We start from the raw sequence: 17143 nt of genomic DNA, 5'->3' as shown, positions 1-17143 counted from the left end.
ATCTGTCTTACATGGATATGGGTGGGGGGACAGGAAATTAGATCAGGATGGAGGGAGAAAAGCAGGATGCCAGGAAATATGAACGAAAAGTATACCTGGCTTATTGGAGGTGTTCACAAAAGTAAAGAGATGGCATCCAGAGCTAAGGTGCAAAAAAACAGCTAACGACCTGGAGTGAGAAATATCAGATTAAGAACAGAAAGAAACAATCTAGAAATCCACATACAAGTGTAAAGAAAGACAGAAGGAGAGAACAATGGGAGTGGTGTAGATGAAAGAGGACCAAGTGCAGAGCCTTGCGGACACCAAAACGAACAGACAAGGAGAAGAGGCAGACAGGGAGACAGGGTATATTCTTTTGAAAAATCTGGAGGAAAACAAGGAGAAAACAGAATCAGCGATCGCAAATGCAGAGCAGAGGATAGTGTGGTCGACTATCGAATGCCGGCAAATCATATACAGTCTGATGAGAAGATTGAAGTGTGGGTTGTTTGGAGTGATTGAGAAAGCTATTGGAAGAGTAGTTTTTGCAGAATGAGCAAGACAATTAACAGTTAGAAGAGAGGAGAGAAGGGAGTTCACATCAGGATATTCAGAAAGGGGTGAATAAATAATAAATTCAAGGAAAAGCAAGATAGGACGAGAGCCAGAAGGGAAAGAAAGATCAAAAGAAGCTTTTTTTAATTTAAAAAAAAATAAGTAAGAATGAGAACAGCTAGGGAGGAAGACAATGGTTGATTACACAGATAAGAGGCGAGGGAAAGGGGGCATCCATGAGAGAAGCAAAGAAATAGGAGAAATAAAGGCAGCTGCTTAAAATGGTGTCAGAAATGGTAGAAGAGGTGGTTGAGAAAATTAAGAGCGGAGCATGTCAAGCTTAGAACAACTGAGCAAAGGTACAGGCCAAGACCGAGGTGGACGGTGTAGAATCGAGGATATGAAAAGAGACTGCTAATGATATCTGGAAACAAAAAGGGACATTTAACATGGAATACACATCTAGATTATAGAAAGGATAAGAAGGAAGCACAATGACACAAGGGAGACTTTTTACGATTCCTTTCAGCTCTACGGGATACGTTGATGCCAGTCTCAAAGGAAGGGATAAGCTAGGGCTAAGGAGAATCACATGAAGGGATGAAAGGAAAGCAAGAGCTGAAGAGCCATCAGTTGTGAGCGAGTGAGAAGGTTATTAAGAGTAAAGGTATACATTATCTCAACTCCATACAATTTGATAGAGTATTGGAGATCACACCAAAGAGGCATGGGCTGTAGATAAGGAATAGAGAACAGGGACCCAAAAAGTCTCGAATTATAGGTATAGACTGCTTCACTTCAAACTCAGTATATTTCACCACACCCATCACAAACAAAAAAAACTAAAAAGAAGAAACTCAACCCATTCATACATGGAATGATCATGCAAGCCTGTGGCTAACTATTGATCTGAGGTAACAACAAAACGAACAGATTACAGAAGAACATGGCTCTGTGGAGATCATGGTTTGTCTTTTGGCGAACGGCAGAAGCTTTACAAAGAGAAATTGTAAATTCCTGGGACTGGCTCTCCTCTAAAACATCAAGTTGTGATTCATTGATGGTCAAGGGCATCTCCAATGTTACAGGCCTGGCCCAGGCATAGGACTACAATGCGCAAGAAGACACAAATAGAGAGCTAGCAGCACCGAATAAACACCCAAGAGAGTCGTCATTATTTAAGGCAACCCTCCAAAAGAAATCACACGCACATGGTGAATGCAAGTTCATTTTCTTTACACATCGCTCCAAAAGCACAAGGTCTGCACCCTCCTGTTCTCTAACTGCTCGTTGGACCAAAACGCACAAATAATTACAGCAAACCCTATATCTGAACTAGAATGTGCGAAATACTACACAGAACAATATTTGTATCCTGGTGTCCCATCCTAAATCTTTCAGGCAATGCAAACTGGCCCCTTTCTTTGGAACAAGAGGATACTGTTACTTTAATTACCAAAGCCAAGAATTCGAGAGCCCCGAGACTGGATGGGCTCTCAAATGCCTGCCCCTAAAAGGTGATCCAGAGATGTGGCCAGAGATCGAACACTTATTCTGGTGTCCTGGCAGGTAGCTCACATCGTTCCTATCCACAATTAGGCCAATAGGATGCATCCCTGCAATTATAGACCTATAGCCCTAATAGATGTTGCTAGCAAAATATTTGCTCCTATTGTTCTTTGTGAACTAAATATCTGGATAAAACATTCTGAAATTCTTTACAGGAATCAATCGGGGTTTAGAAAAAGGTTGGGCACATCCCTGAATAGGTTTCTCATCTATCTAATTCAGAATCAGGTTAAATTGAAGAAAAAAAAAGCCACTCATCATGGCCCAGATTGACTCAACAATGGCCTTTGATATGGTAAATTGGGGGGGGGGGGGAGAATGATGGACAACACTAAAGGCCTGGGCCTGTCTCCGTCATCTAGTAGACACTCAGGAAGGCAAGTTCAATAAGGATTGGACAGGGAAGGTGCCCTAACGGCTCCTATTCAGACAGACAGGTTTACAACAAGGTTGTGTCTTGGCACTGACCCTTTTCAATTTATATATGTCAGACGTGTTCAGTTGTCTCACCAACATCAAGGACTTTCCTCCCCGGCTGGGTACCCAAATATACATCTTGCTTATGCAAACGATTTTATCTTACTGCAGAAGATCCAGATTGGGCTGCAGAGCTCAAACAACACTGCGTATACACTAAAGATGTTGAGATCAACCTACAAAAAACTAAAATTGGAACCACTTATTCAAAGGGACGCAACAGTGATAAAGTTCAAATGGCACCTTAACAATAGTGAATTAGAGAAGGTGGCCTTGTGGAAATATCTTGGCTTTCGATGGAACCAAAAGTATGGAAATGCAAATGATTTTAAAAGGAACTGTCCGATAGAATTATTGCTTTTGCGGCACAGATAGGCAGAGTAAATTCAAAATTTGGGAATTTGTATCTTATGCCAGTCATAAAATTATATAATGCTAAAGTTAACCCTGCCCTAACATATGAAGCCGAATTTAAATATTCTTAATTATCCTTGGGACAGGGCCGAGGGAAAGATCTAGCGAAGTGTCTTTTCCAGCCGTACCTATAGCCGTAGTTAGGTCTGAACTGGCCGTTTCCTCAATCAGGGTTAAGGTAGAGTGGAAGATTCTGGCACAGGTGAAAGGATCTTGGCATAAATGGTAAAGCTCTCTGTATTTGGATTTAGATAGGTTGGTAACAAATGGATAATGTCTGACCCTCGATAACAAATGGATAATGTCTGACCCTCGATCTCTGGATTCAAATGTTGTTTGGATATTTTGGGTAGGCTAAGCGCGACAAAAAAGGACCTTATGTCAAATCTCTAGCCGTTAAGGAAAAACTCCTGTGGGAGAATTGGTCCTCCACTATAGATACAAAAATTAAATACAAACTACTTTATCAATTGCACTTTGATGAAAATAAATTCAATTGCCTCCCTATCTTATCCCATCAGCAAATGTTCATTGCAGAGTCTATTTTATGAGATTAAGGTTAAACCTTCTACCCACCAGGGAACTATAAGCGGACCAGAAATAAGCCTGCTTCAATGACCAAGGATGGTCGATTCTGTAGAGTAACTGGGGAGACCCCCACGGCACGTAGTCTTACGATATAACATCTACAAGTGCAAATGCAGCCCACAGCCCTGCCGATAGACGCCATTTGGTATTCGAGCAGACGGCATCTTTTACTAGGCCCAAAAATCATCCCTCTGCAGACTCAGCTCTCCCTTCCCCCGCACCTTGCATAGAGAGCCCCGGACATTGCCTCCCCCTGCCAGCTCTACACACGCCTTGTTTTCACGGAAGTCCAGCCATTTATTGTTGCAATTGTTTAGTATCACTTCCACAGAATGTGCTCTCTGCCGAGCACGACACCAGAGCAGGCCCCAGCACAAGTGTCCATCCATCTCCACTAAACTGCCCATGCCCTCTCAACGCCAACCCCGCCATGCCAGGGCCCAGCAGTCCTCAACCTCTCACTCCCTTTCATGGCAATACCCGTCTGACCCCCTTGCATTGACCATTCCAGAACACCCATCATAGACTTAATCTCCTGCAGCAGTATAGTCAGCCCAATCCCAACACACGTGTGTCTGCATCATAAGGCACCAGGTAACATAAATAGTAGATCAAAGCACCAGGGAGAGACACCTGGGAGCAGGACCCTGGTATCGATGAGACCCTGATGGTCGGAATGCCCATATATAAGCCCACCTTGTCTAAATACCCACTTAAAGCAAGGATTTCATGTCTGCCATTATGCTCATATTATCAGTTCCTGTTTAGCTCAGTCAGGATTGTGTTACATTTGCCCTGACCTTCACCGAGGAGATTAGCCCAACTGACCCACGTGCCACCAGATCAACTAGGAAGCAGCAGCCAATTGCAGCCTGGCTTCCCCTATAGAGCAGGTTGTGCCATAGGGGCCCACCAAATGGGCGCTATGATTGTGTACCATATAGTATGATGTCACTCATGACACCTTTGTACCTTATAATGTGCTGGTCCCTGTACATTTTGGCAGAGCGGTCTCGGGCAGCAGAGTTCTTTCCTTGCATACTTTATTTTATATAAAGTTTGCTATCCTTGCAATTTACCTCTTGGGTTCCTTCCCTGACGGGATGTTATTATTTTGGTCCATTGTGTAGTTGCGTGTTTGGGTGCCTACCTTCATTTGTAGACCCCTTAGCGCGATTTCCTCGAGACCCCCGTACTGCGGCGAGATCCAGGGCTTCTCCGGCAAGGCCGGCCCCACCTATGGCTGACCAGTCCCCAAATAATGCATACGCAGAAGAAAAAAGGTTCTTGGGGGGGTGGAGGGGGGGGGGGGGGGGTTCCGGCTTAGCGAATACCCTGCTGCTCGCCTGAGACGGGTACAGCCCCAGGGAGAGGCCCAGACATTGTGGATAGACTGCGAACGAAGGCTCTTGGAAGAACAAGGGCACGTGAGTATAAATTGCAAGGAAAAACAAATGTTGGGTTGCGGGGGAATATAGAGCGGTATGATTGAAGGGAATGACTGTTTTTTGCAAGAGAGAAAAGGTGCAAATATAGAAGAGATACAGGAAACTAGCTCTGAAAGTGGGTAGAAGGTGGTGGCGCGATGCACTGTCCCGACCAGTGCATAAAATAAACAAGGAGATAAAAGTAGGAGCCCCATAATAATTAGAGAGCTTGGGAATAAGTAGTGATTTTTGTTTTAGATTGTTATTTTAGCTTATTTTTTTCAGTGTTTTTCATATGTGGAGGAAGGCCCAGAAGGGGCAGACGTGATGTGAATGTTGAATAAGTGAGGAAGTGAATATTGCTCTAAAGAAAGGGGTGAGTGAACTCTTTTTTTTTTGGTTTGTTTTTGGTCTGTTTTTGTTAGTCTCCAAAACTTTTTATGTTCATTGTATGTATTTATGTAGTGTGTATTGACAGAAGAAATAGATAATATAACTTATTTTCTATTGGTTTGAAACGGGGGTCCAGGTAGGAGAGCAGGGGAAGGAAGGGTACTACAAGTGCTGGGGAAACAATACACCAAAGGCAAAGAGTCTGTGGCTATGTGGATGGATACTCAATTGTCCTGTCTTTGTAAGTATCTCCCTCTGTATAGTGAGCAAATTAAAAAAAATACCATGGTCCGTGGGTAACTGAAACAAAAGGGGAGGGACTATCGCATGCTTGGCCAAAGGATGGGTCTTTTGATAAGGGAACATTAGAGCACCTGAACATGTACTTAACAGTAAAATACAAATGTAAGCAGCTCCAAAACAGAAGGTAAGTGTTAGATTTGTGAGGGGGGGGAGGAGGGGGGGGTTAGGAAACCCCCACCACAAACTAGAGAAAAGGGGTCAGAAACGCCCACAGTAATGAGGGAAGGTGAGGAAGAAAAGGAGAAGGGGGAGGAGCCCAAGAAAATATACCCACTGCTCACAAGGCCGGCGGAAGGGTATTCCGATCAAACGTACGCATCAGGGGACAGTACCCCTGTTACCCCAGGTACAGCCCCACCCCCTTAGTATGACATGTCTACCACCACCCCCGTTCACACCGGAGTATGTACCCAAGAACCTGAGGTAGCATTAACCTCAACTCGTAGCGAATTGGCCAGATTACAAGCAGTATGCGGAGCGACCCGAGTATCAGAAGGAGGGCCCCCAACCCCTGAAAGCCCCCCTCTCCCATACCAGATGACGAATGGAAATCGGGAGACTTCCTCTTTAGGATTGACAGTCCACCCATACAGGCAGAACGAGTAGAACGGGAAGGGGAAATTGATAGTTTGGATATGACACTGTGGCCTCAGTGAGGAATGAAGAGTACTGGAGTGATTTTGACGAATCAGAAGAAGGTGCTGTGGGAGGGATACAGCAGGTGCAGGTAGCCACCCCGAGGGTGCAAGAGATCTGGGAGGGAAAGCTCTGAAACAGAATGAGACTGATGGCTTTAGAAAAAAGAAAGTAACAAATGTGAAAAGGGGAAAGGTAAAATCAAAGCTACATCCATAAGGGTGCGCAGGGTGGCTCCACTATGTGCCCTGGGCGCAGATGGATAAAAACAACCTCCTCAAGTCCATCCCCCCACTCATGGCGGGCATGGGAAAATGGATTTACGCCTTTGAGAAAAACACTGCAGATGGGCTCCTGGCGATAGGAGAAGAGGAACCACTGGTAGGGGCAGAGATAGGGAATGAACAGTTCATCTTTATGGTGGACTCGGGGGTGGAAAAACCATGTATAAGTGAAGGGGATTTTCCGTTATCTGGCAAAAATCTCGAAATGCAAGGGCTCTCTGGGGCTGTAGTAACGGTTCCTTTTACAGAAGATTTGGATGTCAAGATAAGGGTAAAAACAGTGCGAGCACACCTACTCGATTATGAAAGTTCCCCTGTCAATTTACTAGGCAGAGATTTGCTCAGCAAGTTAAACATGACCATATCATTCACTGATCGAGGGATTGTTTGCTACACACAAGGTATGTGTCCACCCTCAGAGCAATGCTGGTGATCCATGCATTGGCAAATGAACGGAAGGGGAGGGGTGTAAAAGTAAATCCGGACATGTTCGTGTACAGGATTAGGGTCTTGGCTAGATTAGTACCTGAGCTCACTAGGAAGGAATGGAGAGTGCCCTCCGATTTTGTGTTCCGCCCTGTAGCTGCCCCCAAAATCGTTGCTGGTACAATATTATCTTTAGATTTCAAAGGAGTGCCAGTGTCTGCAAAGAGACTAGTGACAATAGGGATGAACATACATGAATGTGAATGGCGCACAGTGTTGTGCATGGACCCAAACATACTATTACGTGAGCTAAGTGATGAGAAACTATTCTCAGACGACAATAATGACAGGGAAATTATTTTGGAAATAAGTATTCCGTGTGAGGTGATGGTACAGTACAGGAAAGTAGCAAGCCCCCTAATGGCTGTCATCAGTGCACCGTTTTCTTTTTATGACACATATATGCAACAGGTGCCCCCTCACTTGTGGACCACAAACCCCCAATATGTGGGTCTATTGAGAGAAGTTACCCCAGTAAAGATTACTCTGAAGCCAGGAGCAATACTACCCAAAGTTAAACAATACCCACTGTCCAGAGGAGCAGAGGAAGGGATTCAGGAAAAACTAGGTGTGCTCCTTCTGCAAGCTATAAATTGTCCCCTCAAGCTTCCCAGGTAATACTGCTGTGTACCCAATCAAAAAAGCAACAGTGGGGTCGTGGTGTACGATACAGGACCACCGCCCACTTAGCGATATTGTCCAGAAAGAGTTCCCTCTTGTTGCAAATCCCACGTCTATTCTGTGCAATATTCCAAAACAAACCACGCATTTCACTGTGGTCAATCTGAAGAATGCATTCTTCTCCGTACCACTGAACCCAGGCTCACAGTGTCTCACAGCATTTACACTGGGCGGAAGGAGATAGGAACACTGTTGGTTGCCCCAAGGGTACTTTGAAAGCCCCAGCATATTCAACAGAATATTACACGAAGATCTCTGCAATATTCAAGTCCCGAGCACCATAATTCAGCACATAGATCTTTTGGTTTGTAGTGAGAGTGAAGAGAGTTGTCAAAGGGATTTCATTTTCCTCCTCCAGTTAACTGCCCAAAAGGGGTACAAAGTGGACAGTATTGTCTGGCTGAGGTCCTGTACCTGGGCCAATTGATTTCAAAAGATGGCAAGAGAATAATACCCAACAGGGCGGCAACAGTACACGCCTCAGCCAGACCACAGAACTGTAAAGGATATGCAGAAATTCCTCGGAATTTGCAATTACTCTAGAGCAAATTATGCAGCCTACACAAGGCCTCTCTTACAGGGACTAAAAGAAGCACAGAAAGACAAGACACATAACATGGAGGGCTGAAATGCAGGCAGCATATAACAGTCCGGAGGAATTGATTAGCACGGCCCCAGTTCTAGCCACCTGTGATTACGAGCGTGAATTTGATTTGTTCTCGCACTCAAAATGGGACCCTAATGACAGCTGTATTGACACAAACATCTCTGGGACACAAGCCTCTGGCGTATTAGAGTGGCACACTTGATTTGGTAATGCAAGGTCACTTCACTTGCGAACAGGCCCCCGCAGCTGCTGCTATTGAAAAGAGTTCAACAATTATCACAGGGTGCTCCATCACCCTGTACGTCGAACATTCCCTATGCCCCATCCTCAAAAGATCAAAATCCACTCTCACCACACAAAAAGAGTCAGCATATGAGATTATACTTTCAGGCCCAAACATTCACGCTGTATGTTGTAAATCAGTAAATCCGGCCACGTTCCTCACAGAGCAATGCACCGTGCAGGACATGCAAGAGCATGATTGTGCTACTTATGAAGGGGAAGGAGATGATATTCCTAAAGCAAGGGAAAATGCACTACAGGAAGGGGGAAGGGTACTTCGCAGATGGATCAGCATCCATTTGCCCAGAAACAGGTGAAAAGCATGTGGGTGCAGCAGTAGTCAGACTGGAAGAATAGGAGTATGAAGTAGTAGTGAAGAAGTGCTTGCCCATGCACTATTTCGCCCAAGCAGCAGAGCTAGTAGCATTGATTGAAGCACGTCATGCAGCAAAAGGTTTTGCAGTAACAATATATTCTAATTCAGCATACGTGACCACTACGGTACATTCTGGTCTGTCCAGGTGCAAAAGGAGAGGATTCAGAAGAGCGGATGGGTCCCCAGTGCAACACAGAATTACTGAATAAATTGATTGAATCCCTCGCAGAACCCTCTGCAGTGGCCCTAGTAAAATGCCAGACCCATACACATAATGACAAAATAAAATATCTTTAGGAAAGACGGCAGCCAAAGAAGCAGCATATATCACTGTGCACCTAAATACTGAATGCATATTGTTGAGTAAACAAGAAGAGCAAAAGACAGACACTTACAACACACTATCCATTGCAGAGATAATTGAATTAGAGAGGAGATCCCCACCAGAAGAGCAGGCGTTATGGGCAAAAAGAGGATGCACACAGTCGCCCACTGACGTACTGTGGAGACAGGACAGGACACAACAGGCAAAGTTGTTATGCCCTTAGAACTATTCTGTGTGGCGTTCGAACAACTGCATTTCCGGGCACACACTTCAAAGCAGCACATAGCATCCGATCTCCAAGAAGATTGGTTCATCCCAAATCTCCGGGAGGACCTCAAAAAGATAGTGAGTATACGTCAAGTGTTTAACTCAGAAATGACTCTCAGAACACTGAGAGGAACATTTCCCCACCCTGAAGAACCCTTCTGTGAGCTGCACATTGATTATGCAGATATGGGAGAGAGATGTAATGGAGAAAGATACCAGATTGTAGTGGTTTGTCCCTTCTCACGATGGATGGAGGCAGGTCCTTGCGCCCACCCAGACACTTTATTGCATCTCACACTCCTCTTTTCATCCTTATGTCTAATCCAATCTAAAACCTTATTACTGCCCGCCCCGTTTTATCCTCTCTATAGGTGCAACAATGTTGGAGCTCACATCACTAAATAACAGAACTTATAAGTCAGATAGCAGTAAAAATAGGATAAGCGCTACTAGAGCATATAGTTATGACTGCAGTATTAGTTTTGTTGCAATTTTCAATAGTAATGATTGTTTTAGGAATAGGGGGGTAGAGGGTAAAACTAACATGGGACAACGAAACGCTATTGAACATCACGATTCTACACAAAAATATAATGAAAGTGACCCCAGAGCCTGGAGCATTTGTAAATAATGAAACGGACAATGTATCCAATGTAGAAAATGTCATGTTGCCGCCCCCTACCAGGTTTACAGTTCTGCAAGTTACTTCACAACCGAACATAACATCTACCTCACGGCTTAATGAAGTGTATACTATGTTCCCTACTACTGTCCATCATAATACCAGGTTCCTCCCTCACTATGACATACTGGCAGTTAATACAGATACTGATGTAAACTAAGATGCTTGTATTTTTTTCAATGTGCGGTTTAAAAACCCATGAATGTACAGAAATCATTATGCATCCGAGATAAACTGTGTAAAAGGTCAATAGCGAAACGACAATCGCTCTTGCGTTACAGATGAAGGAAAAGGCAGACATGTCAGTACAAATATGATGCAGATCATGGTTTAGGGTTAAACAAAGTAGAGGACCTCCATCATCCTGGGCAGTCTAATAGGTGGTACTCCGATAAGAGTGCCTCAGGGAGACAGACAACACATGGTAGTTGATTTGTGCGTCCCTCGATACCACACACCTCTGGGACGCCCAAGGTCTTAGTGCCCCAAGAAGCACCTTTAGTAGAAGCACAACGCCTCCTTCATCTCACACTATGTAAGATAAAGAGCACCTTCCAGGCACACACAGTAAGAATGAAGCTTCTTCCACCAGATGAGAAGATCTGCAAAAAGGGAGCACAAGGTTAAAAATGTTTCAAAGAAGCGTTGCTGGCTATAGAGGGAACGACATTTGCAGAAAATAAATGGCGAGAATCGACATTCATGTGCAAAGCTGAAGGACTGCGTGGCCTGTCGGATGAAAGACTAGAATGGATGGAAAGCACATGTGCGCAAATACAGACTGAGCAGATCACAAAACTCACATGGGCCACGGCTCTTGAAAAACCAATCAAGGTCCAGCACGAAGAGAATTACGAACTTTGTTTCTATGGAGAAGGAAAACTGTCAATGGGTTCTAACACGCATTGCAACAAAACCCTCATCATTCCTGATCTACAAAAAGGCACTGCAGCACTAACGGACTGCTACTGGGTGTGCAGCAAACAGGCATTCTTGCACCTGCCATCATCATGCAGGGGCTACTGTGCACTGGCAACGCTGCATTCCACACTGCTGGTAATACCGGAAGAGCATGTTAAGGGGGGAGTGATGCCTACAGGGCAGCAACTGGCATCGCAGACAACCGAAGCATCACCACCCCTCCCCTCCCCATTTTTCGCATACGGTCTGAAGAAGACAAACAAGATCAGGTATCCAGAATGAAGCAAGCATCAAACTACCCGTCTCAAAAATCATCTGATCTCCTTGCACAGATCCGACAAAAACAAACTTTTCAACTCAGCAGAGACTTTTTTGCATCACTTGTGCCCAGTTTCCAGACAAGAGCAAACGCAGTGTCTACAATTAATAAGATGGGAGCTGATCCAGCTGGCGAATGACACAGAGGAGGGCATCAACGTCATCAAAGTGTAACTCAGAGCACTTCGACTCATGACGATGCAAAATTGCTGTGTTGGACCTCCACACGGCTATGGAGGGCGGGTTTGTAAGAAAATCAGGAGTTCATGTTGCACATTCGTACCTTCTTCTGATGCGGACAATGGGACATCGCACGTGATCGCAGCAGTGCATGAACTTGTTGTAAAAATGAAAAAAGGAGGAGGCATTCAGGAGACGGACTGGTTCAGTATGGCATGCAGCTGGGTGCCCGTGTGGCTTGGCACAATGAAGAAGCTGATCCCCATCATCGTATTCTTCCTGGCGATCTTCTGTGTGTGCCAGTAGGGGTTTGATGTTGTGCAAAAGCTGTTCCTCCGATAGTGCGATGATGGTGACCATTGGCCATAGAAATATTAATAACAGCGTGCCTCATGGTACTATGGAAGCCCAGGTACAAACTCGCAAAAATTTGCCCAACTACTGCATGGTTGCAATATACCATTTAGGGGACGAGGTAGATAACTATTACCACACGACTATCAAACATCCCCAAGATCTTGAAAAAGGTGGTGTGGGTTGATCTGGCTGGGGATGGGGGATGTATTTACATGACATGTACTGCTGAATAATATGCACGCTGTGGGGAAAGCTTAAGAAGTGTGTGTGTGTGTGTAGAGCGTAGATGCCCATAAAAAGGTACCTTTGCCTGGGACGAAGCAGTAAAAAGGGCTGAGGAACGTAGACGTACTGGGGGAGGGTAAGGGTATTTGTTACTTTAGGAGTAAAGAAAGGGGGGGGACGTTGGGGAGGAGGTGGTCCTATCCCACCCCCCCTCACCATTCCCGCAGTGAATAGATCACGTGTAGGCAAAGGGGAGCAGGGGGGTGGGGGGGAGGAGGAGGAGGAAGAGACCCCCCCACCCCACATTTTCTTATGATATAACAGTTCAATGCTTAAATGCAGCCCACAGCCCTGACGATAGATGCCATTTTGTATTAGAGCAGATGCCATCTTTAACTAGGCCCAAAAATCATCCCTCTGCAAACTCAGCACTCCCTTCCGCAGTACCTCGCACAGAGAGCTCCGGACATCACCTCCCCCTGCCAGCTCAACGCAAGCCTGGTTCTCACGGAAGTCCAGCAATTTATTGTTCCAATTGTTTCATATCACTTCCACAGAATGTGCTCTATGCCGCACGTGAACCCAGAGCAGGCCCCAGCACAAGTGCCCATGCATCTCCACTAAACTGCCCATGCCCTCTCAACCCCCAACCTGCCAGGCCAGGGCCCACCAGTCCTCGACCCCTCACTCCCTTTCATGGAGATACCCATCTGACCCACTTGCATTGACAATTCAAGAACACCCATCATAGACTTAATCTCCTGCGGCAATATATTCATCCCAATCCCCAACACACGTCAGTCTGTATCATAAGGCACCAGGGAAAATAAATAGTAGATCAAACCACCAAGGAGAGACATCTGGCAGCAGGACCCTGGCATCAATGAGATCCTGATTGTAGAGGTCGGAATGCCCATTATTAACCCACCATTTTAAAATACCCCCTTGAAGAAAGGATTTTATGTCTGCCATTATGCTCATATTATCAGTTCCTGTTTAGCTTAGACAGTCAGGATTGTGTTACATTTGCCATGACCTTCACCGAGGAGATGAGCCCAGCTGACCCACATCCCACCAGATCAACTGGGAAGCATCAGTCTGGCCTCCCCATATGGGCCCACCATTCGGCGATACGATTGCGTACCATATAGTATGATGTCACTCATTACACATTTGTACCTTATAATGTGCTGCCCGTGTACTTTTTTTGGCAGAGCGCTCTCGGGCCGCAGAGTTCTTTGCTTGCATACTTTATTTTATATAAAGTTTGTTATCCTTGCAACATAGGACTAACAGGTATATGCACTTTATGATAGGATGTTCTTAATATGTATTTAGATTAATGCATATCAATGAATGTAAAACATTTGCATTTTTCACTTTAGTCTAGTTTTTATTGTGCACAATAGTATTGCATTTGATATGTATCGTTTTGTAAAGGTTTTACTAAACCATATACAATTTAAAAAAATGAATAAAGCAGATGTCAATGTTGTTAAAGTACAATAATTGTGTAGCCTCCGTTAGACACAGTATCTAAAGAGTACATCATTTTATGTATCACTGCCATCACCATGATCAGTTAAAGTGTTCATGTCTTTTCTTTTAACAGAATGCACTTTATTTTAATATCGATTTTATATTGAGCAAAGTATTAAAATGAAGAGTGAAAAGATGAATATCCAGTGGGTAAAGATACAGAGGTGAGAAAAGAAATAAATAAGAATCACAGAATGTCAACATAACAGCAGATGTGCAGGTGTCACAAGCATTGGGAACCTTGAGAGGCCCACAAGCCAGCATTGATAGTGTTTTAGAGGATCACAGAAGATCATAACAGGCCCACCACCACAACTGATACAAGCCTGCTCAGCGAGCATGGACACCTCTGCAAGCACCGCTCTAGTGGAGGTGGCACCGCCTCAATCCCTATAAGCAATACATCTGAACCACTGGCACTGCTATGGGCAACCTTCCAGAATGGATGTGACCTAGCAGTTGGTGCTGGACTGCCCCTTTCGTGGTGGGAACAATCCTGCCTGATTTCCATTGAGTCTTTCCCCTTCTGTAATGGCAGGCTGAAAAACGATGGTCTGGAGGGTTGCCCAGAACTGTGTCAGTGGTTACGATTGATTCAAAACGTTCCAGCCTCACTCCAGACTGAAGACCGGCACCAAAATACACCCACTGCTAGTCACCAGTGAAATGTTGGTGGAAAGAAATTAAACAGATGAAGCCATACACTCAGTGTGAATAGCATAGTAAACGTCATTAAGTCTCTTCAGAGCATAATTAGGCCCCTTCAGAGCATCAATCATGTACTGCTGTGAAACATTCAATCTGCATGTAGGTGCCCCCTTTTCCTGCCTCCATTTCTGTACCATGCCACATTTTCTGTCCCTGACACAGGCTGCATAATGAGGAGGACATGGCCTAAAGCAGGAGTAAAGTTGCATGCTGCTAGCCAGATCCCTTCTTGCTTAAGTTTTGCAGGTTCATTGAATGCTACAGGGCTTCTTACAATGCACGACAATCAGCAGGTCAGAGTTTCTGGCAAATTAATCTGGCTTTCTTGGCTCTCACTGGCTCTTACTAGAGAGCCACTTTTACAATTGTTTCGACGTGATTAGGCTTCTGCTTCAATTAATGTAGCTTCTGCGCTGTATTAAACCCAATTTCAATTAGAATTTGAGGAAAAACAGGTGATACAAGTCATTTACAACGCGCCTGAACACAAAGTGCATATGTTAATGTTCACATTACAATTTCATCAATAGCGCTGCATTAAAGGGGTAGACCAATTTTTGAAGATTGAAAAGCACAGCTTTCGTAGAAGATAGCAGCGTTATATGGAGAGCTCAATGGATCATGAAAAAACAATCATATACAGAGTTGAAGCAGTATGAAACTTCAAGAGTTTGGTGTGCAGATTTCAAACCCCTAAGAAATTTGTTGCAATATATAGACCTCATTCTCAGGGGTACTCATAGCTGTTATGTGATAAGACGAGGACCAAGCGGTAGGTAGACCTGAATGGTTTACAGAGTACCAGGGAGTGAAAGTGCTGTTGAATTCCTTTTTTTTAATAGCTATATATGTGTGTACTTTATTTTGTTTCTTATTTTGAAAAGCCACATTTGTATAGTTTTTGGAGAGTGCTGTAACACCCTAGACGATTACTCACTAAACTAGCACATTAAATAAACTAAATAAATGAAATATTCCTAGCACAAATGTTATTCCCCTTAGGATATTCATACCTACGGGGAGGTAGTTGGTCCTTTAAGGATTGGCACAACACACAAGAACAGACTATGCCACAAAAAATGTGCACATCGCAAGGACCGGTCTGCTTTAAGTATAATCTAATAAGCAAAGTACCCTTCTTTAGGGGTGTGGTGCTTGGGGAACTCACTCTTTTGGTTGTTGCCAGTTGAAACACTGAGGGGAGAAGGCAGTTTCACCCTCTTTTCTGCAGTGGGGACAGGCTAGTTTGAGGGAGGATTTCTCTGTCTACCAGAGGGAGTGCAAGAGGAAGAGTGGACTTTGAGAGGGAGGGCACTTCTTTATCCAGCAAACAATCCACGCTTTATCCAACTTTGTACACCCCCCTAGAGGGCACAGGCTCAGATCGTACATCCACTGCCGGAGGACAAAAGCTCCTCCATTCGTTCAGACAATGGAAGCTCCTCTGTCCCCCAGAGAGGATGAGAGTTACTCATTTGTAACATAGGTAAATGATAATCAGTATTATCACAGGGTACAAGCTTCTGTGGTGAACCACAAGGACTACGACTCATGGTTTAAGGGTTTTATTCAAAATAAAAGGATCAAAACACCCACCTTGCCCCATTTCTTTAAGGGAAGTTACGTACCTAGCAAAACAAAAACTAAGGATGTATGTTGAAGTCTAAAATAAAGTCCTTTAATCAAAATCCTAGCCAACTAACCACTTTAGAAAACACCTAACTAAAAGGGAAAGGGGGCGGCTTTGTATAGTTGTCTCAGCAAGGCTTCGGTATGGCCCAGTTTACACTTGACTCGTTCTCGGTCTTTAAATGTCCTTTTTCTCAGAAGGATATTCTTCCCAAACCTGAAACTAGGTTAAGGATTTCAGTCTCTCCTTGTTATCGTTTCTTGAAGCAAACCATCCCATTCCCGAGGGTTACTGAGAAAATAAAACCATTGCCTTTTCCTCCTTCAAAGCACTGGGACTCCACAAAGTCCCACAATCCCCAGACCGTTTGCTTTCTTGTACACAAAGGATATGTATGAATAGGGAGGTGGTCCACCCTGGTGGTTCGGAGTTTGACGTCTCTCTCGCTTTCTTAGCCTTACTTAAAAATTCTTTATACCCCTTTTCTTCTAGGGTAGTTGTGTTTTTCAGTCTCCCGTAACCTAGATGGCGTTCCAGCCGTTACTCACAGTGTTGATACTTCTCTCAGTACCACCTTCATAGGTTTTTTCTTTTACCCTCAGGGTTTTTCCAGGCTCCCGTAAACTGAACAGCTTTTCCAGTGGGTTTTCACAGTATTCGGCTTACTCTCACTCCCACTTTCATAGGGAGGTTGCTTAGGCTCTTGTAACCTGGACAGTTTCCCCAATCATTAATTACAAGGATTGCATTTCTCGCAATTCCCTTTTCATAGGGGGTTTTCCACTCTCAGGTTTCTCAGGGTCCCTGATCCATGATATGCTTTCCAATCTTTAACAATGTTCGTACCTTGTAGCAGTAGGTTTTTCATCGGGACTCTCAAGCTCTCGAAACCTCGTCAGCTTTAGCCGTGGCTATGAGGCTCTGCAACCCC

General features: G+C 44.4%; 1 protein-coding gene across 5 annotated transcripts in view; it reads right to left on the bottom strand.

Moving 5' to 3' along the window:
• Nucleotides 1–17143, bottom strand: part of EXTL2 (exostosin like glycosyltransferase 2) — a 159500-nt gene that overhangs the window by 86111 nt on the left and 56246 nt on the right. The gene's annotated exons all lie outside the window — the stretch shown is intronic.

The sequence above is a fragment of the Ambystoma mexicanum genome, chromosome 1q (genome assembly GCF_040938575.1).
Source record: "Ambystoma mexicanum isolate Mex_15411 chromosome 1q, UKY_AmexF1_1, whole genome shotgun sequence".
NCBI classification, from domain to species: Eukaryota; Metazoa; Chordata; class Amphibia; order Caudata; family Ambystomatidae; genus Ambystoma; species Ambystoma mexicanum.
The sequence above is the reverse complement of the archived record's forward strand: the minus strand, read 5'-3'. Positions and strand labels throughout refer to the sequence as shown.